The sequence below is a fragment of the Nymphalis io genome, chromosome 29 (genome assembly GCF_905147045.1).
Source record: "Nymphalis io chromosome 29, ilAglIoxx1.1, whole genome shotgun sequence".
Classification (NCBI taxonomy): domain Eukaryota; kingdom Metazoa; phylum Arthropoda; class Insecta; order Lepidoptera; family Nymphalidae; genus Nymphalis; species Nymphalis io.
In genome coordinates this window covers 7,082,691-7,106,697 of record NC_065916.1, presented here as the reverse complement: position 1 = coordinate 7,106,697, position 24,007 = coordinate 7,082,691, and the positions used below count along the sequence as shown (strand labels likewise).

Sequence of the window (24,007 nt, the reverse complement as noted above, 5' to 3'; positions counted from 1 at the left end):
TTTTAATGACATTGACGCCAAAACCTTGAAAATACGGTGCTTGTATTTGTTTGAAAGTAACAGCCTGTGAATGTCCTACTGCTGGGCTAAAGCCTCCTCTCCCTTTTTGATATATTGGTTTAGATGATATTTTGGCTGAATGCTAAATACACCAGTAAATTTTTGTGTGTGTGACAACTCTTGTATTTAGAGAAATAATACACATCGCAATTATCATTTATTACCAAAAAACTGACACATTCTAAATTTATGTCAATATAATAAAAACTGTTTATTACTTGCCAGTGGCGGCAATACGCACCTTACAATAACAATGTAGATTAAAAATAAGGCATTATAAAAGACTTTTTTTTGGGTTAATTTAAAAAAAATTGAAGCTTTGGAAACGTTCTATTCAAACATGACATTTAAACTCCTTTTCTGTTTTAATTCGAATTGTGTGCATGTTTCAGATATTCTACCGCAAAACAGCAGTACTTGGTATTGTTGTGTTCCGGTATGAAGGGCGAGTGAGCCAGTGTAATTACGGGCACAAGGGACATAACATCTTAGTTCGCAAGGTTGGTGGCGCATTGGCGATGTAAGCGATGGTTAACATTTCTTACAATGCCAATGTCTAAAATGTCAATGGGCGTTAGTGACCACTTAACATCAGGTGGCCCATATGCTCGTCCGCCTACCTATTCTATAAAAATAAAGTCATCTTATACACTAAAAAACTCAAGACACACAATGCGATGATGTGTTTATAAATAATTAAATTTTCATGATGTATTCATACAAATATTTTTAACTCATAAATTTATTGCCTGTATCCAATTTCTTGTTTCTCTAACTTGTGAGAAAAACAGCTTCAGTTGAAATCGTTTCGACATTATCGTGAAATTAATATTCTACGATTTACATTCAGAATACATTAAAATAAAGTGCCTGACTTTGATTGGAGTTTCTGGACGTTACTAAACGTTAAAATATATTTTCCGAACCGGTGATAAAGAATTTACAAAGTTGCATGAGCTTGCTTTAATAAAGTACCTATATTTTTTTATGAATAATTCATCTACAGGGCATTATATAAAATATATTTATAGGCATAATAAATTAATTACATTTGTAAGGCAAAAGTAAGACTGACCTAGTTTTAATAATTCGTGCCGATTAAATAAGCAGAGCTAGCAACACTGTTCATCGGTTAAGCATGTGATTTTATTAACGGTCCTGCCACACTGCAGTTATAAAATGTTTATAAATAGTGTTAATGTTCAATAATGTTTTAAAATATTTCATGGCAGCAGTGTGGCAGCGCCATAATAAAGGTACACTATGACTGTCATTAAAAGTAATAAAAACCTTTCACACGGACGAAGTCGCGGACATGAGGTAGTTTTACAATAAAAAAATAAAATAATTTTTTTTTTTATGAAATAGGTGGGTGTTCTCGCAAATGGACCTGATATAATGAGGTCACCACCTATCTTAGACATTGGCGCTTTAAGAAATATTTACCACTTCTACAATGCCAATATTTCAACAATCTTAGGAACTAAAATTTTATGTCCCTTGTACCTACAGTCACACTGGCTCATTCGACCCTTCATATATTTTTAATTTTTCCTGTGTGCGACAGCAAAGCGAGTACTGCTAGTGCCGATAAAAAGTTTAATCTAATTAATTTCATCTTAATTTCAAATTAATGTCAAAATTGACATAACAACTTTCTTTAGAATATAGACAAAGGAAACTCATTATTCAACCTCACGTTCTCTATGGGGCGTATGTTTATTCTTTTGTCTATCGTCTATTGTTTTTGTAAACCATTTTATTGTGATAATAAAATTACTGTTTAGAAATTATAAGCAATAGGTTTCAACACTCGTTATCAGCTCTTAGAACTATTTCAATTTATGAATGTATTGGCAATATTACTTTATCATATTTTAGTATATTTTTTAATATTATTAATCAATTTAATTAATTTACAATTTAACGTCAAATTGTAGTTGCAGTGATCATTATTTAAAGACCTAATAAATTTATTTTTTATTTAAATATATAAATAGACATAGAAACTTGAAAGTTGGAACGAAACTTCACTGAAATTTAATGTGTTGGAATTTGAACCCCCAATCCTCGGTTGAGATACACGAGTTCTGACCACTGGTCCACCTCGGCTCAATCTACATGTATGTGATTACTTCGATACTTCTTTCGGTTTAACCTAATGTTAGCCCTAGTAAAATTAAGAGCGTACCCAGTACTAAACCACTGAACATCTTGCCAGCGCGATTCAGGAAAGCTAATTAACTAATCAGCGCCATCTATTAGTACTAGATAGCAACATACGCACTTAACAGATTGCGTACAACTAAAAAATTAACATCTATACAATATTAAATATTAATTATACTTAAGTAATCAGTTTGCGTAAATTTAAACTTGCAAAACATAATGTAATTTATAATTCGAATTATGAAATTTTGTAAAGGAAAAGATAAAACAAAATTGTTTGTGACATATATTTATTACAATGTAGTTTGTGTGTTTGTTACATCATGATCGAAATTGAACGTAATCGGATTGGTCTAGTTGTAGACTACGATACTTGTGAATTTTCATAAGGAGAGGGAGGAATTTTAAATTTGGCAGTATGTAAACGAACGTGGGTTATATAAATAAATTTATATTAAAAAAAATCTATTATGTGGAATCAAATTATGAAACAATTCAAAATAAAATTGAATCGTGTTACGTCACAAACGATACCTGCGACAAAAACTTATTGTTCGTATGACATTCTCTTTTATTATGACGTCACATAGGGAAGTAAGGGCTCGAACTCTAAGAGGGTAAAATAAAAATACTAATTACACGGGAAGTCGTATATAAAAGGTAATTTAAGCAAAAACAATATAAAATATCTTTTAGTAGTTTCTTTTATCTGTACCTAAAGATAATCTAGAAAAAAATATGTGTGTGGGTGCCATTACTAATCCGTTTCATACAAAACGATTAAGTATAATAAATTACACATACGTTGTATTAAAATGTTACAAATAATAAATGGGATTGCATAAAAAAGGTCGTTTGTAATGTCAGACGTGACGAGGAAAGCGCTAACCGAATTACGTTCGATGACGATAGACGTATTGTCTATGGGGCATTTGTTTTGGCGGGAAGTCGGAGTCTATACGGGTGAATTGTTTTTGAACTTTGACAAAAAAAAACTACATTCTTATATAGATAATAAGGTCTTTATAATAGTTTATTTTTTATTTTTAAAGATAAGTCTGGCTTGAGCTTTTGCAAAGATGTTTTATTATTTTTATTAATAAATCATGGAAAGTAATTTTTTTGTATATAAGTTGAATATTTAAACCTTAAAATCGTTATCTTATTATTTTCGTAAATTTGAATAGATAAAATTTTCATTCTTTGCTTATAATTTTTTTTTTTATTTAAAAGAACCTTGTAAGAACCGAAGGAACCAATTCATATGTTTATAAACCTATACACAGTATTAAAAAAATTGTCATACATTCAATTCATAAATATAGATTAAAAAAAACTATAGACAAGTAATTCCCAAGACAAATCGAGGAATAAACATTTTCTCACACATTTTTGCATACGCCCATCCCACCCGCTACGAAAACAACAATTAGTTTACAAAACTCATTCATTAAAACACCAAAAACTGCCTACTACTGCGTGGGAAGAGATCGCGACACTGTAAAAGACCCACTGCCGAGCTGTCATTGTGATGACACGTACGCATCGACAAACTCAAAATACATTTCAATTTTGAAACCTTAAACCTAATTTCAAAGTATTAAATATCAAATTTGTATAACAGACTCAAAGAAAAAATATTTTTAATTTTGTAAAATAACCAGCGCGAAATTCAAAATGCTATTTGTTTAATTCTGTTTGTAATACATTCGACTCTATCACATTGGAATACGTTATAAATTAGTATGTATAATTAAAAATAAGTGTATTCTTAATTTTGTAAAATTATAGTGTGAAATTTTGAATGTTGTATAGTTGTATTTGGAGGTAAGAACAAATGAATACAAAATACAAATGTTCAAACAATATGGCCGACACCTCAGCCGACACGCTGTCTGGTTATGCGAAAATTTGATGATTGTGTATGAGTCATTCATTTTTTTATCGTGTTTAGATTATATGTTTAGATTAGATATATATAAAAAAAACCTCAATGGATAACGAAGTTTGTTAGCATGATAGTTTTAAAAATATTTCATTGTTTTTATAATACTATTACAAGTTTGGCGTTGTCTCCACTTTGAAATTACCGTAACTCCTCATTAGCATGTAGACAAACATTTCTCCTTTCCTCTATACCGTACAGTTATGGTATTTAATTTTCCCTTAGCGAATGTTAAAATAGCATTCATATTAATTGTGACGTAATCTTTCCGCCATATTATAATGAACTGATTGGTAAGATAAGAATAATAAATAAAATGACACTTCTAAAACTACTTATGCGAGTAACACGTGGTATCTAGCGGACACTGGTTAATACCGGTTTTAGTCAGTGTGTATTACGTGGTATTTACACTAATACATACGCAAAAACGTCTCCAAACTTATTTATTTGTAATTCATAGAAAAATACCATTTTTTAACTGAATACCTATTGCTTGGAAATTATAATACACAACGCGCACTTTAATATAACCATCCTGAAGTTAGGAAAAAACGAAAATCGACTATTTATGTAATCACGCAATTAAATTGTATTTTTTTTTTTTACATTTTATTACATGACATTTTCTTGTGCTGTAAAACTATGGACTCGAAATTGACAGTTTATTTAAAAACTTGTGTGTAATTAATTACGTGTTTTTTAAATATATAAATCTGCTTTTATTAACCTACACATCTATTTAAGATAATGTTATTTGCTCGACAATAAAGGAGCCGCTGGAGTTGGAGCCGCTTTGTGGATAACCGCTGAACCATCTCTTACAGCCTCCCTGGACAATTGGAATTATAGGTACATTTTTAGGGGGAAATTTTGACTAATTTATAACGGTTACGATACTATTTCTATTTTAAAATATGCATTAATGAAAAGCTTTAATAATGTCAGCTCATATAACAAAAAATAAATTAAATTTAAAAAAAAAAACACGAATAGCTGCAGATAAAATAAGTCAAGACCACACTTAATGTTGGCATTGAATATCTGCATTATGGCAATCGTAAATTCAAAATAAATAGTTGATGCCAAATTTTAAAAATGGAATCAAGTTGAACGTGCAGACTGGCTGGCAAGTGACCGAGGTTGTGGCTGTGTGAGTGGGGCGTGGTGTCTCCGCCCCGCCACACCTGCGGTGTGTTACAGCTAGTCTAGTGAATACATTCATAATTCGAAAGTCGTCGTTCGAAATTTAAATGTATTATTTTGAAGGGAATAATTTTATAAATGGAATTATGTTATTCGTGAATTATGAATTAATCATCTCCTACTTTTTTTTTACAATTAATAGGCCAGCGTTTGACCGTTGACTTGCCTGATGTTAAGCTTCGACACGGTCTAAGATGTAGCACGCTTCCCTATAAGAAACCTGTTTACTCTGGATTTGAAGACACCAACATTTACTTTTAATCGTTTTTTTTTTTAGTTATTTTTCTCTTAATAGATTTATTACCCTTCTCATAAACATACATTATATTATTATTTGCAAATAATTATTTAAAATTCGAATTAAAAATAAATTAAAGGTATAAATATCATTGTCTTTTTTTATTGTAATGTACAATTAAATCTATATACTTACAGTATATAAACGACAAATAGCTTTGTAGTGTTTGCCTAAATAGTGGAAATTCGACCAACATAATTTAGGAAAAAATTGTGCAATACATAATAAGACTGTTTAATTTTTAATTTCCACCCTTATTTCCATTTTTTTTTATTAACACGCTAACGCACGTCAAATGTAGTCAAAAAAAAAACGATTGAAAGAAGGCCTTAAGCTATTTTGTCTTTGCCTATTTTTTTTTTTTTTTTTAATATAACACATTTAAAGGAAGAAATCGCCGTCGGTAACTAAACGGTAGGTTTTTATGCCGTTATGTCATACCTATGTGTTATTGATTTTGACATACAATAATTGTTCGTCGGTTGGTATTTCTACATGCAATGGCGGATTTCTAAATACGCAACGGAAAATAAATTGCGATTGTGTATTTCCGAGCCCGAATATTTATTAATTTGATACTAATTGCTACCTACCTGTGATATTCATTAATATAATAATTTATTCATTATTATAATTAAAGTTTTATCAGTAACTATCGACCCGCCCCAACTTCGTCAGAAAATAAATTATATAAACTATGTTACATGTTGATAATTTAAGTTTCTATAGAAAGAAAATAAAGTAACAGCCTTTGAATGTCCCACAGCTGGGCTAAAGCGTCCTCTCCTTTTTAAGGAAAAGGTTTGAAGTTTATTCCACCACGCTGCTCCCATGTGGGTTGGTGGAATACACATGTGGCAGAATTTCAGTGAAATTAGACAGATACAGGTTTCCTCATGAAGTTTTCCTTGACCGTCAAGAACGAGATGAATTATAAACACAAATTAAGCACTCGAAAATTTAGTGGTGCTTGCCCGGGTTTGAACCTACGATCATCGATTAAGATTCTTGCATTCTAACCACTAGCCATCTTGGCTATATGGTATCATATTGATGGCTATAATAATTGAAAAAATGGAATGAAATGGAGTGGAGGACGGATTTCGGCCACGGCGGCCATTCTCAAGAGAGATTAGCCAACTGCATAGGAGATATTATAGGGCACTAATGTGACTCAAGTAACATAGGTGCACTCTCTATTCCCTAACTCACATAATCCGATGGGACGGCAAACCGACACGAACAGAGAGAGTTCAGGCGCAGGATCAACGACTTTACGTGTTTTTTGAGGCACGGGAGTGTACACAGTATCAACTTCCAGACTCCGGGCTGCTACTGAGAATTTTCGACAGAAAAACCCAATAACTTTTTATTCACCCGACGTGGGATTTGAATCCAGGACCTCCGGGACTTCGGCCTTACATCTAGCCACAAGACCAACGAGGCAGTCAAAAAGCAGGAATTTTAAATAATCGGCCCATAGACGTTGGCGATGCAAGAAATATTAATTATTCCTTACATCACCAATGCGCCACCAACCTTGGGAACGAAGATATTCCTAGTGCCTGTAGTTATACTGGCTCACTCACCCTTCAAACTGGTACACAACAATACTAAATATTGCTGTTTAGCGGTAGAATATCTGATGAGTGTTACCTACCCAGACTGGCCTGTACAAAGCACTACATATAAATGTTTACTTCTTTATTTGTTTTAGGTAAAATCAAAGTCGAGGTAGACGCCATTTTTACAACTTAAGGAACTAAGTTTTGTCCAATTTCTTTTTGTATTGTATTATATTTTTTAATTTTCAAAACCACTTTTTCAATTAATTTTTTTTTTCATGCGTAAAGTCTCATATCGGTAAACGGTAACGGCACCCTTAGTACAATTGTGTAATAAATATAATAATATTGTTAAAACAACTCCTGGCATTCACATTTTTTATGACTCTCCCTCAATCTTTAGAAATAAGTTATTTAATTATTATAAAATACATTTGTAAAAAACACAGTTGTAATTTTTATTATAGCAATGACAATAATTTATAACCTCATTTTAACATTTTCAAAAATGTATTAATATATTTTTTTCTTTATTTTAAATTATGAATCTAGAAGTGCTATGTATCAAAATAAATAAATAAAGTTAATTTTATAAATGAATAAAATCATTTGGAATTCGAAGAATTTCAACCTTAAACAGTTTAAATATTTCAACAATAAAACCTCCGTTGAGCACGCTAATCGTCAGGGCCGTAGGATTAGCGAACCGCGTTACTTACGCCAATAATAGCTGTTTGTGTTGCGCACGCGTTCACTCGAGTGCCGAGATTTGTGATAATTTTTAAATAAATACAAACTCGCTTAATGGATTACTGGACGCGGTTCGAATTGTTTTTTTTTCTCATTTGAATAATCACAAATGTATTTTTAATTTCAATTTGTTATTCGTGTGTGGTTTTTACTTTTTTATCTATATACTTCAGTTTTTTTTCTGTAATAAATAGGCTGACGGGCAAATTTTAAACTTACATCGCAAATGCGCCGCCAACCTTGGGTACTTAGATATCATGTCCCTTGTGACCTGAAGTCCCTATCGTTACTGGCTCACTCACCCTTTAAACCAGAACGCAACAGGAGCATAATTCTCCTAACAAATTGTTATTTTATCGCAATCGAATCGATGCGTGATCGTTGCCGTTTATCCGTTTTCATATGATGAAAAAAATTGAACGATTTTTTTTTGGCTCGAATTTTATTTGAAGTCCGTTTGGTATCTATTGATGAGCTTGAGTGTTGTCAATGAGATGTTTTAATCGATGGTACCACCACCCACTCATCAAATAAACTACCGCTAAGCTCCGATTTGAAGGGTGAGTGAGACAGTGTAACAGGTACAAGGGACATAACATCTTAGTTCCCAAGTTTAATATATCATGCACTGCCAATGTATATAGGTGGTGACTACCATCAGGGAAGCCCATTTTCCAGCCTTCGTATTTTTAATAAAAAATAAAAAAAAAACCTTATTACAAACTGACATTTGACAATATAAATAATAACTATGTATGTTAGCACGAGTTAGTATATGGACAACTTGTGACAGGAAAACATACATTCCTTGAAATGGTTTAAAGATCATTTGCTGACAATTTCGTCATATAACATCCTGTAGAAAGTATTTTAATATGAAATTTGTTTTTTTCATTAATCCCTTAATATTCAATAACTCAGAAATTCAGAAAATGTTCTCCAATTTAACCCCTTACTAGGAATGTATGTTATGTCCTGTCATCCTGTATCCATAGAAGTAAATGCTGTCTCTTTCATTCTTATAATAGCTTCAATGACTTTGCCCCTTTGATATTACCGACATTGTCACAAAGGTTCGAAATTCAAATAAAGATTGATGTTCATTTCGAAACACCTTTTAAAATGACAAATATTTTTTAAAAATCGAAACAAACGTAGGGTGTAACGAAGCTCGCACCTGATTGGTCCGACGTGGGGTGGCGGCGATTGTCATCAGCCAATCAGGGCGCGTCCCGCGAACGTGTCCTATCTACACTTCGCACCCCACGGATTTAAGGGCTCTAAGGTTGTGTTTGCGTTGCATTTTAGTTGTTTGTCGATTTAATTGATGTTCGTTTTTTAAACCTTAAGGGTGCGTCGATACGCCCGGTCTGAAGGGCCCTTAATGCTTCAAACGATTCTGTCTTTAGTCACCATTAAATAGCTTACAATGGCCCTATTATTATCAAATCAGGCTATTGTTTTAAAGTTTCAATAGCTAATTATTACGCTACACAACATTTATATATATTATTTATATAGCATAGTAATTAACATAAATATAAATAAAGGTCTATACATATATAAAAGACTACTGAGCTGGTACTTGACATATTAATTGTCATATTGTTTAGTTCTGTAGTAATATAATAATAATAATATCAGCCTTTTGCCATCCAATGCTGGACGAAAGCCTCCGCCATAGAACGCCAACCAATTGTTCTGTAATGTGTAGCAATAAAATAGTATGTAAGAGCATGTGAATGTCCCACTTTTGGGCTAAGGCTTCTTCTTTTTTTTAAGAGAAGATTTTTGGCTTATCCACCACGCTGTTCCAATGCGGGTTGGTGGAAAATACGTGTAGCAGAATTTCAGTGAAATTGAACACTAGCAGGTTTCCTCACGATGTTTTCCTTCGCCGAACACCAGATGAATTATAAGCACATTAGGCACATAAAAATTCAGTAGAGCCCGGCTTTGAACTCACGATCATCGGTTAAGATTCAAGCGTTCTAACCATTGGGCCATGGCATTTTAATAAATATGGGCAGTAAAATAAATTCATTTATTTATTTATAAATACCCGGCTTCGCACGGATTAAGTAAGAGTGTAAATAAATAGTTTATATCGAAATACATAATATAACTCTTGACTAAATTACGAGGCAATTTTCATATAATATGCGACGAAGAAGCTACAATTGCACCATGCAAATTAATGCATGCATGAACGCAAACCGGTATAAACTGGATTAAAAATCATGCAAAGGTATGATGTATTTAGCATTCAGCCAAAATATCATCTAAACCAATATATCAAAAAGGGAGAGCTTTAGCCCAGCAGTGGGACATTCACAGGCTGTTACTTTCAAACAAATACAAGCACCGTATTTTCAAGGTTTTGGCGTCAATGTCATTAAAAGGTCGTTTGAACTTAACTGTAATTGTGTAGGTGGTTTATATTGGTGGTCCAACAGATGGTTGATGATGAACTTCATATACTACACCGAGTCAGTGACGATGGCAAGGAAAGTGTTGAATAGGACACATGTCAACTACAAAGGTGATTCCGGATTCCTTAGAAAGGCGAACCATAGACACCATCATCACAGTCCACGACGCTCTACACTCGGCGGCAGATTACTGGTGGTAGGGCTTTGTGCAAGCTCGTCTGGGTAGGTACCACCCACTCATCAGATATTCTACCGCAAAACAGCAATACTTGATATTGTTGTGTTCCGGTTTGAAGGGTGAGTGAGCCAGTGTAATTACAGGCACAAGGGACATAAAATCTTAGTTCCCAAGGTTGGTGGCGCATTGGCTATAAGCGATGGTTGACATTTCTTACAATGCCAATGTCTAAGAGCGTTTGGTGACCACTTACCATCAGGTGGCCCATATGCTCGTCCACCTTCCTATTTTATAAAAAAAAAAAAAAATTGTGTGCATGTTCACATTTCCATACAGCATCAACATGAAAATTTTTGGATATCTGATGAGTGGGTGGTACCTACCCAGACGAGCTTGCACAAAGCTCTACCACCAGTGTAACTGTAGTTAAAGGTTGAATCAGAAAGCCAATTCCGTTAGAGCGTCACGGTAGCATGCGCAAGCAATCCCGTGGCGCTCCTCGTTAAGACGGAAAGGGTACCGCTGGTTTATCCGTTTTCCTATTCCTTAATTTATCGACTATTGGTATAAAAGTTAACAATTAAGTTTGATTTTGACATAACGGTGTGTTTTAACATCGTATCAACTATTCTAGGTATACAATTGTATAAAATAGTCAAAGTTGGATTGGAATTGAATCGGGAACATTTCGTAATTGTTATAGACTAGTAGAATTGACTCCAATTTATGATTTTTATACGTTTTTGAAGTTAAACTTCTTGGGCGGCGACTCGATAAAATCGATAACGGGACTAGAATTGTGAGTAAAATTTTTACGACGAGTCATATTTTGTTAAATGAGAAGGAAGATATGACGTAGGAAGAAAGAGACAGAGAAAGCGAGCTATATATATAATATAAGTTACCCGTCATGGCTTTGCATGAGTAGAATAAGGGTCAATATATATAGTAATATATATAACTGTAATGGTTTTACGGTACACGTGATTATACTCCCAATCAGCATGATTATTATTATTATTATTTTATAGAATAGGAAGGCGGACGAGCATATGGGCCTGATGGTAAGTGGTCACCAAACGCCCTTAGACATTGGCATTGTAAGAAATGTCAACTATCGCTTACATAGCCAATGCGCCACCAATCTTGGGAACTAAGATTTTATGTCCCTTGTGCCTGTAATTACTCTGGCTCACTCACCCTTCAAACCGGAACACAACAATAACAAGTACTGCTGTTTTGCGGTAGAATATCTGATGAGTGGGTGGTACCTACCCAGACGAGCTTGCACAAAGCAATAGTAATTGAGTTTATCGCGCACAGACAAACTGACAGAGACGGAGTTTCAATATGACATTTACGGAGCATATTGTGGCTCATAGTGGGGACAAAGGGTTTCTAATCCAAGGATGTGAAGCCCATTATAGTAAGCTTATTCACTGTTGCTACAGCCCAGTGGTTAGAACGCATGAACCTCAACCTATAGTGAGTTCAAACCCAGATAAGCACCACAGAATATTAATTTACTTAATTGTGTTATTCATGTCATGTACTGTGAAGGAAAACATGTATCTAATTTCACTGATATTCTGGCACGTGTGTCCAACCCGCATTGAGTAGCGTGGTGGAATAAGCTCCAAACCTCCTTAAAGAGAGAGCACTTAGTCCTGCAGTGGGACTTACTACATTCACAGGCAGTTACTACATTACTTTATACGTCATGAAATTTTACAATACAAACGATCCGCTAAAAAGTAAAGGATATCCGGTACAGTGAGGCAACCAATCCTTCAGACGTATAATTTCATTGTTGTTACTAAAAAAAATGCAATTACACCTCCAAAAAAAAAACTACAAAATTGGTAGGCCCTTAGGGCCCGATGCTTCAGCATAAGTATCCCTATAAAGCTCCACTCGGTTCCCTAATAACACGTGTATAGGCGTCCCTACTTTGCATTTAGGGTACTAAAAAGCTTTATTATTAATATTATTTTATAATTACAAGTAAGGAGAGAACTTTCATCGGCTCATTTATTAAATTACGTCTTCGCCCGCGGGGTTTAAGGGGGTTCAAGTGTTAGAAGAAATTGACCTATGGCCGGATATAGACTGCTCGAGCAGTTAGCCAGTGATCAACACACACGACCGCTCTTGCAGTCATAGTCAACAGCTTGAAGTTGTCATTGATAACTGCTGGAGCAGCTGATACCAACTGCAGTATCAACTGCTCAACAAGTCACAATTTATATTTTATTCAAATCAGGCGCTTGACTTGGAATGAAAACTGAAAGGTAACTGCGCAAGAGCAGTCGCCACCTCGAGCAGTTTGGGTATGGCTGGCGACTGCTGGACCGCACGGTGAAAGACTGTAGTTCACTATGCAGGTTTGAAGCAGTACATCCTAAATTACTAAATTTCACCACATTCGGTTCAGCATTTTAGACGTGAAAACGTAACAGAGTTACATCCGCCATCACCGCTCTCTGCCCCCTTGTTATGTGGCGCATATTCTATTTACTTCGTAGCTATTTATTATTAACGATTTCAATTTTATTTTCCTCCATATTATTTAAAATAAACATTAAATTCTATGTTTCATCTGGAAACACATCCAAGCGGAATCAATATCGATACTTCTGGATTAAAATATTGATTGCTTTTACTGTTTTTTATGAGATTTTATTTTATTTTTCACGTCTACCATCAAAATAAATCCAAATTTCCTTCGTTTTAACTTGAAGCCTAGAGCAATATCTAAATTTCGAAGAGGTGGTACTGTATACCACCCATTCATCACAAATTCTATTGCAAAAAAGCAATACTTAACATTTTCGTGTTCCGGTTTGAAGGGTGAGCGTAAAGGACAATCTTTGTTATAAAGTTCGTTAAGAAATTTTAAGGGATGGTTATTATTGTATTATATTTACTAACAATATTTTCTGATACAAAAATATATCATAAAAGATCTTTGTAAGAAACTGGTCCACACTTCTGGTGACCGAAGAGTTGGCGCTTATTTAGCCCAAAGGCTGAGTCTAGCGGTGCAGTGCCCATAGTGTATTTTGTTTTAATTTTTTAATTTTATATATTATAAAAATGACTACATAGTTTTCTTAATAAACAAATAATATTATTTAAAAGTAGGCCAAATAAAACTATTATACTACATTCTAAATTTAAAATTTGTCGACTTTTTTTATAAAAAAAACGCTTATATAAATGACCAGCTAATCGTCCCGGGTCGCACCTTGGGTAGATAATAAGAAAAAATAATTTCGGATAGGATTTCTGTAAAATCCGTTCTTAGTGAGCATCTACGTCGACGAAGGAGTAACTCTGGCAAATTTGGTATTTCGCTGGTGAATATATTGACAGAAGCTTGGAGTTGTTTCGTTGATGTTCATACAGGATATGTAAAATTCACGTAATTATCATATACAATTATTACATGATTATTAAGTGTATTAATTTTAAAAGATATATTTCTTGCGGATTCTTTTCCGTAGAATCTATAATCCGAAGCGGTGGTTGGCTTTATATTAAAATTGGTTAAATGACACTCGCGTCGCTTTTTATTTTGACAATACCTTACTGTCCATTATAATGGCTTATTATAAGGTGACAGTAACAGTCTATTAATGGCCCACTGCTGGGCTAAGGCCTCATCTCCCTTTTTGAGGAGAAGGTTTAGAGCTTATTCCACCACGCTGCTCCAATGCGGGTTGGTAGAATACACATGTGACAATTTCAATGAAATTAGACACATGCAGGTTTCCTCACGATGTTTTCCTTCACCGTCAAGCACGAGATGAATTATAAACACAAATTAAGCACATGAAAATTCAGTGGTGCTTGCCCGGGTTTGAACCCACGATCATCGGTTAAGATTCACGCGTTCTAACCACTGGGCCATCTCGTCTTTTCATAAGGTGTTATTCTAGATCTAGATTATTATAATAATTTTTATTTTTATTTGATTAATTCTGTTGCATTATTAGTTAAGATTATTACATTTTTATATAGATTCGTTTGGTTTATATTATTTTTGTTATAATAGTGAATTTTGTTTTAAGGCTTTTGGCTTTAAAGACGTATCACTTCGCAGGAGTGTCTATTTTCGTTAATTTTAAGTGATTCGTGATAGGTTGATGGTGTTACTATCTCAATAAATAAATAAAAGAAAAACTTTCCTGGGACATTATTCACACACGGCCATCTGATCCCAAATTAACCAGACAACTGATATACTACATATACTACTTTTCTTTTGTAAATATATACATATTTATATAGATAATTACACCCAGACTCAGGACAAACAGACATGTTCATGCACACAAATGTCTCTCCTGGGTGGGAATCGAACCCACATCCTTTGGCGTAAAGGCAAGAATCTACCAACCACGCTAACCGTAAAGTGTTGTAAATGCCTGTAATGTCAAACTGTACTAGCTTATTATAGTAATTTTTTTTTGTTGTTAATTTTGTGAATATGGCTGTTTCTCATATCAAAAAATAAATAAATTTCTACTGAAGGGTAACTGGATCGTTGTGTTACTAAAATAGGAAAACTGTTTCACGCCAATGATTACATTTCGAATAGATTGCTATAAAATGACAATTTGTTAGTAGAATAAAACCCCAGAACCATTTAAAATAAAAAAAATAAACGAACTCAAAGGAACCATGTGTTAATTAAATCGATTTCAAAAATGGAATATCGACATAAATAACTGAAATCCTAAATTTATTATTTAAAAAACAATACTGGCAGTCAAACGAGCGATAAAACTCAACATTAAATTAACGGTCACATTTTTAAACAAAGAACAAAAGCGATACGTCAATACGAAGGGCGAACCAACAAAGCTCTGTTTAAATTTCGAAATACGATACTATTTAGACTATGGCGATTATTTTGACTCCCGTTTCGATATACGGGATTTCAGAACGATATTATTCTTTTCTTAAATATTTATATATGTATTATTTTTTATAATTACTTGCAATACTTTATAAGAAGGTAAACGTAACCCTTGATACTGTAAAAAATATTGACTTTTATCTATGTCGTCAATACACTGTCAGACAACTACCTTGGCTCACTTATATTTTTATTCAACAATATAATTAGTGCATGGGTGGGTCGTAGGTATAAAAATGTACTGAATTTCGAAACAAAAAATTCGATTTTTAAATTTAAAAAAATACATTGTAATAATGAAAAAAATATTCGAAATTTTGTCTTTGTTCCGTTTGCAGTTGCAACTTTTGGATGTTGGAGTAATAGTACAAAAACTTTCATTAAAAATATAATACCTCGTATTATTACCTCCACTGGTGACAAGAGGGCTGGTTCATTTCGCCCAGAGGGATCGGATTTGCAATTTAAAGTAAGCTGCTAGCGTTCTTATTATCATTCCACGCGGTCACGACTTGTCCAGAAGATTTCTTTATTTGTATATATTAAAGGCTTCAATGTAAATAATTATTATGTAAAAAAACTCATTTATGTCAGTGAAAACGCACTAATTTGTTGTATTATTCAGTCACGACGGAAATGTGTTGCTAGTAATAAAAAACATACTGAAATTAATACAAAAGATATTTACAAAAATGTAAGTACCGATTTAAGTAAATAAAATTGTATTTTTTTTATAGATAGACATCCGATAATCGAATATCTGTTTTTTAAATACCTTTACTAGTCTAGAGTCGGACTAAACATTCTTTTGATAACTTTTTTTTTAATTCAATCACTATATATTATAAAACAAAGGCCCTGCCGCGTCTGCCTAACTGTATGTCTGAAAACGGGAAACTCAAAATTACCGAACGTATTTTCATACGGTTTTCACCAATGGCCGAAGTGGTTCATGAGGAAGGTTTAGGTGTAAAACTCTTAAGTATGATGATGGTTGTCAGGAAAAAGCATGTCGACTGGGTTAAAGTGAAGTGCAGCGTACACCAATAGAGGTAATATTTCTTACAACATTAATAATATTAAAGCGCGAACGTTTGTGGGGATGGATCAATCGTTTTTTCTCATTCACGCAAAAACTATTGACCCGATTTGGATGAAATTTGTAGTAGAGACAGCTTTTCCTGAATTAGCTCATAAGCTACCTAATACCTGCCCCCCTTCCTTAACGGCCGCTGGCGGAGTGTTTACTGGTGGTAGGGCTGTGTGCAAGCTCGTCTGGTTAGGTACCACCCACTCATCAGATATTGTACCGAAAAACAGCAGTACTTGGTATTGTTGTGTTCCGGTTTGAAGGGTGAGTGAGCCAGTGTAATTACAGGCACAAAAGACATAAAATCTTAGTTCCCAAGGTTGGTGGCGCATTGACGATGTAGGCGATGGTTAACATTTCTTACAATGCCAATGTGTATGGGCGTTGGTGACCACTTACCATCAGGTGGCCCATATATTTGTCCGCCTTCCTATACTATAAAAAAAGTTTTAATATAAAGTATAATTATCATAAAACGGGTTTAGTTTATTTATACATGAACACCAGACGTTGCTATACGCAATTTTTAAAGAGACTTTACGTACAGTTTTTTTTATATATTGCGACATTTTTCCTGTACTAAAAGTGTTTTATTTATGAAACTGGTATGTAGGTAAATACGTAATTGTAAGTGGTCACTTCCGCGAATACCCATTGGCGCTGTAAGAAATATTAACTATGAGTAAGCAAATGCGCCACTAGCTTTCGCAACTGAGATGTTATGTATCTCAAGCCAGTTACACTGCCATACTCGCCCTTCAAACCGGAACACGACTAGAACGGGAACATTACTAAGTACTATTGTTTGGCGGTAGAATATATGATGAGTGGGTGGTACCACCAATTAAGCCGTCTTATTGATAACAAGCTCGTCATTACTATCGTCAATAGCCAGACGGGCTTGCACAAAGCCCTATCACCGAGTGAATTTTGTCGATATTGTATTTTTTTTTATTTTTGTATTTATAAAGCGTTCGTTGCATTCCCAATGTATCTAAATGTTACGAGTGCTTACATTGACATTGAATAATTATAATAACAATAATGTCCTCCAGACCGATTTCGGCCACGGCGGCCAATCTCAAGAGAGATTAGCCAACTGCGCAGGATATATTATAATACACAAGTGTGAATTATATCAGGTGTACTCTCTATTCCCTAACTTTCACAATCCGATGGGACGGCAATCCGACACAACCGGAAAGAGCAGGCGCAGGATCAACAGCTTTACGTGCTTTCCGAGGCACGGGAGTGAACACACTTCCAGACTCCGGGCTGCTACTGTGAATTTTCTAACAGGAAAACTTAATAATTTTTTATAAGCCCAACCTGGGAATTGAACCCAGGACCTCCGGGTCTGCGGCCTTACATCAAGCCACTAGGCCAACGAGGCAGTTCAATAATGATATACATATAATAAAAAATGAGGAATTAAATTTATAATATAATTTAAAAGGTGCTAAGCATTGAATGAGATGAGTGGGTGGTTCGTACCCAGACGAGATCTTTACCATCAAATATCTATAGGAATTTTTTGAATTATAAAATCAATAATATTTAATAATCGCTTTTTAAAAAAGTTTTTTTTTTTTAGGTATGTGACAACTAGATTTACCAACAACCAAAAAACGTGAATAAAAAATATTATTATTTTTACAATTGATGTAATTTAATGTATAAGATAAAAGGTTTAAAGATTTTTTATTTAAAAAAAAAAGAAAATTTTTTTTTTATATTTATAATTTGTGACAAATTTTATCAGATATAATCGTCGTTCAAGCAACATTGAGTCAAAAAAAAACCAACACGAGTTTTAGCATTTATATAATATTAATAAAATAATAATAAGATTTTTGGTGTTTTTTCATATATAAATATGTATATATATTCTTAATTATCATATTAAGTATGAAAGATGTAGTATGCATTAGCAAAACCGACGGTAACTTGACAGTTTTATTGTGTGCGAATGTTCTTTTTTATTGTGTTATTTTAAATCAAATTTAAAGCAATGGCTTAATTTGTAAGTACCTATTTTTTTATAATACACAAAAAGAATATGTTCAATATCTTGTTAATAACTTTATAAGCTTACAACTTAGGTTTTAATATATAATTCAAGACATTTTGTTATATTTTAAAGTATTCATTATTAATTTTATTTTCATGTAAATATTTGAAAGAAATTAAAAAATATTCTTTCGCATGACAATGCAATAATGTTAACATTAATTATTTTATAAAATAAATAAAAAAGATATACCTTATAAGATTCCAGTAAGATTTACACGAAAACAATATACACGAAACATTTTAACGTTTAAAATATCTTCCATGTTTATTTAGTTCAAATCACAAACACTCATTCCTAATAAACGTACTCATTATTTCATTTATTTTTAACATAATTTACCAATAATTCCATCACAAGTTACGATATAATTAAAAAAAAAACACTAAAATTAATTAAGGTTGTTTAATATGTAATGATATTTTAAAATTTAAATTATTTCATTTTAATTACACTATAAAACACCTATTAGTCAATTTAAAATCACTTCACTAGATTTACAATTAAAAAAAATAAAGGTCAATTATTGACCTTTACGTCGCGCCCTCACAAAAGTCGCTAGTTGACTGACACGGCAAGCTTCCCGTCCCTCTTCAACCCACGTCCAGAGGGATAAGGGAGGGAACGGGAGGGGGGATAATCCCGAGGTGTTTGCAAGTAGTGATTTTTAACGTTATTTAGATATTTAAACGTTTTAGTACATGACATATGGAGCCATATCTATTAATCAATCTTTATTTGACTAAAACGCTTGATGTAATCAATAAACATGTACAATGTTTGTAGATATGTAAGTTGAATGTAGTTATTTGTTCATCTAGGAACGGATTTGTAATAGCCTTAAAATATTTCACCTTTGCACTTATGAAATATATAAAAAAAAAAAACAAAAAAATATAAAAATAATAGAATATAATAATAGTGACGTATTTAAGAACTTTTACTTAAATGTTCTTCGCTCTGTAACGTTATACTATGGCATTAAAATTGCAAACAATCTATCAATTAACCGTTAGAATATATTGTTACAATAAAGAAAATACAAAGACAAACAAATCATATATCAAAATAAATGACTAATTTTCTTTATACCACGATATGCAAAAAATATAGTAATTAAAAATGATTACAAGACAGATTATAACTATTCATAAGTAGATAAGCACTTACTAATTACTACTTATGTCTAGTTAATATCTAATTAAAAAAGTTAAATGTTATAATAACATCAATACAATATTAAGAACCAGGTCGTATTTTTTGAACAGACATCATAAAGAACCTTTCTTGAATAATATATTCGTTTCGGAATCGACTAAAGTGACTAACAAAGAACCGGTTTAAAAAAAATAAAAACGTCATTTGCATCTGACGTTTGCCTCTTCCCGCCTCCACGCGCGCCGCGCGCTTATTGGCCGCTTGTAAGCCAATAGATTTGAAGGTATGAATTTATATAGTTTTTTTAAATTGTATTTTCGTTTTGAAATAATGTTACCTTCATAATAATGTTTTTAAAATATTCGAAGGGCTCACATTATGTTCGGAATGGTTTGTAAATATTTAGATTATTTATTATACAACAATTTACTTGTAAAATTTTAAATATATTGAAATATTTTTGTTCTACTATGAATTAATATTTATAGTTCATTCTAGTTTAATGAGAAATTTTAATTTGATATACCTATTCCTACACTATAATTTGTGATTATAATTCATCTCGTGTTTTCGGTGAAGAAAAACATCGTGAGGAAACCCGCATGTGTCTAATTTCAATGAAATTCAGCCACATGTGTATTCCACCAACCCGCATTGGAGCAGCGTGGTGGAATAAGCTCCATAACTTCTCCTCAAAAAGGGAGAGAAGGCCTTAGCCCAGCAGTGGGACATTCACAGGCTGTTACTGTACCTATTCCATGTATTTTCTAACAGTTTTATTATAATTTATAAAATAAAGTAAATAAGAGGCTGTAGGTAAGTGTGCCTCTGCGGGGCAAATTATTTATTTGAGAAGTAAATCTGAAGCTTTTTACACGTCACCTAATAAGTTTTCTCTTTATAAATAGAAATGAATAATCAGATTTTTGCCTGGGCTTGAACCCTTAATCATTTACAAGGGAGATTTCCCTATAGGCCATTTAAGCCTTGGCCTAGAGCTTGAAGCTAGAAAACTTAGTAAGTTTTTTTTAGTATTCCTTTTTCAAATGTCACACGTCAACGTTGGAAACTTAAAAATGTATAGTTGACAATGAGGTTTGGGGGTTATGGATTCGAAATAAAAATTGTAACCATGAGTTTCTTTCCAAAAATAGTAACTGTAATAAATAATATTTACAGACATTCTTTGTTTTTTTTCGTGTCATTGACATCTTCAAAGATACCTAATTTTTGCCACTGAACAGTGAATATTCAAAATCAAAATACTTTATTCTACATAGAAGCATAACACTTACCTATTCATTGTCAAACTAGAAACTACCACCGGTTCGAAAAAGAAACAGCAAGCACTGAGAAGAACCGGCGAAAGAAACAGCGTTTAATTGATGGTTCGTTTTCAAAATTTCAGCTTAAAAGAGAAAAAAAAAATTAAAAAAAAATATATAACCAGGAGGCGATCATTTCATCCCAAGGTGTGCTATCCAAAAATTGATTAATTGTATAACAACGCGCACAAGCGTTCCTTTACAATTTTTTTTTAAATTTAGCAATTGAATAATTTTAAACGCTTTTTTTATTGAATAGGTAGGCGGACGAGAATATGGGCCACATGATGGTAAGTGGATGGTACACTGGCTCACTCACCCTTCAAACCGGAACACAATACCAAGTACTGCTGTTTTGCGGTAGAATATCTGACGAGTGGGTGGTACCTACCCAGACGAGCTTGCACAAAGCCCTACCAGTAAGGGCTACCTCGTTGATTTTCTTCGTTATTATAAAAAATAATAAAATCTCTCTACGAGACGACAGAAGCGCATAAAGGACCTGAATATGAGATACTTAACTAATTTAGGATATATTAATATCTGGTATAATTATGAAATAATGTCATTATTAAACATCCCAATTATTATTGCTACTACAGTATAGTAAAAGTATAGTATTATATGATCTGCGCCGTTACTATGATATTACATGAACTGTAACGCTTTCATCAAGATTACGTATGAAAATCTTTATTTACCTACTTTGTTTAATGTATTTTTTACCTGGTTTTAAAAAAGTATCCAATGTTCGGGTTCGTAAATCAATCTCTTTTGGTATTGTTATAACGCTGTCAATTGACAAAGCAGGGGCGGGGCAGCATATCGTCATTGGGCAGACCGTTTTTTAGATGTTTTTCGCAATGATATTAATCGAAAAATTAAGGTCTGCCAAGTGTATATTTCATATTAATTCGCCGGCGTCATGGAAGGTGTTAGATATGATCTGCATAAAAGTGTGTCCCACCTTGGGCTACCCCAGGCGTTAGCATTTGACAGGCGTTTCGAGATCTAGACAGGGATGCCAGTGGAGTAAGGAAAGTAATCGACTGACGATTCAATAACGCCGAAGGTTGTGGTTTCGATTCCCACCCAGGACAGACATTTGTGTACATGAACATGTCTGTTTGTCCTGAGTCTGGGTGTAATTATCTATATAAGTATGTATTTACAAAAGAAAAGTAGTAAATGTAGTATATCAGTTGACTGGTTTCCATAGCACAAGCTTTATACAAGCTTAATTTGGGATCACATGGCCGTGTGTGAAAAATGTCCCAGGATATTATTATTATTATTATTATTAAAGATTTAAAAAAAATAAACAGCTTTGACATTTAATTAACATAATTGGATCTAAAATAATTTATCGTATTTGTGTTAATGGCGTTTTGAATTTTGGCGAAGTTTTTAACATAACTTTGAAAAAAATATATAAGATATAAATAGTTGAGTTTAATATTGTTGTATTATAAATATAATTTAGTCTACATATCATAGACAAAAATCATAAATCTATGCTTCGCTGTGGTCGCTTGAAATAGTTATCCATTTTGTTTTTATAAAATATTAAGGCGGTCGAGCATATGGCATAGATATTGGCATTACAAGAAATGTTAACCATCGCTTACATCACAAATGCGCCACCAACCTTGAGAACTAAGATGTTATTTTCCTTGTGCCTGTAATTACACTGGCTCAATCACCCTTCAAACCGGAACACAACACCTACCCAGATGAGCTTGCACAAAGCTGTACCACCATTTTTTGCTATCTATCGAAAACTTGACAAGTGATATTAAGATATTAATCCAAGTGAAACCGTGTTACGCAGCTAGTGTTAATAGAATCGAAAAGACAACATTATAATTACTGGCACCTCGCCTCGTTAGGGCGCGCGCCATTTTGTTACAAATTGAACCAATTTGGCGCGCTGTCTTATTAGGGTTGCTAGACTTTTATTAAATTATAAATACCATTTGAATTATTTTTGTTTAAAAAGATTACTTCCAATGTTGTAATGCAACTTATTTTAGTTTCTATATGTAACGTTTGAGTAAAATTAATTTGTGTGGTATGTGGAGGTTTTTTTTAATTGTCTACATAATAACATAAGCGTAAAATGCCTTTCTGTGTACCTATTATTTAGTAAAATGTCTCAAGTATGAACGAGCAACAGATAATTAATATTTCAAATATAGTTAGACAGTAGAAAAATATATTTAAAAAAAAATACAGACAATTTTTACGAAATAAATTGTCTTTAAGTACATCTATTTATTAATATTGTGTACATTACTGTATTCAGATACGACACCTATTATGTAGTTACAACGCTTTCCAAATAATTATATAAGAATATATATATATATATATATACATTTTTTTTTTTATAGAATAGGAAGGCGGACGAGCATATGGGCCACCTGATGGTAAGTGGTCACCAACGCTCTTAGACATTAGCATTGTAAGAAATGTCAACCATCGCTTACATATCCAATGCGCCACCAACCTTGGGAACTAAGATTTTATGTCCCTTGTGCCTGTAATTACACTGGCTCACTCACCCTTCAAACCGGAACACAACAATATCAAGTATTGCTGTTTTGCGGTAGAATATCTGATGAGTGGGTGGTACCTACCCAGACGAGCTTGCACAAAGCCCGCGACTTCGTCTACGCGAAAATAGCCCTGTATTTTTGCCAACATCTACAAGGCATGAGCTTCTTCATTATATACTAGCTGCACGCCCAACTTCGTCCAGGTTGAACAATTATCTTAGGAGATAATATACAACTCATTACAGGAACAGTTCAACATAGGGCACCGACATAATCCC

The 24,007-nt window shown here is 33.3% G+C and overlaps 1 protein-coding gene across 1 annotated transcript in view; it reads right to left on the bottom strand.

Annotated features, from left to right (window-relative positions):
* The window catches only part of LOC126779505 (single-minded homolog 1), a 55,080-nt gene extending 36,060 nt beyond the window's left edge, over positions 1 to 19,020 (bottom strand). The window contains exon 1 of the mRNA XM_050503553.1: positions 18,881 to 19,020. The gene's annotated coding sequence lies outside the window, so the exon portion shown is untranslated. The remainder of the gene's footprint in view (positions 1 to 18,880) is intronic.
* Between the last annotated feature and the right edge of the window lie 4,987 nt (positions 19,021 to 24,007).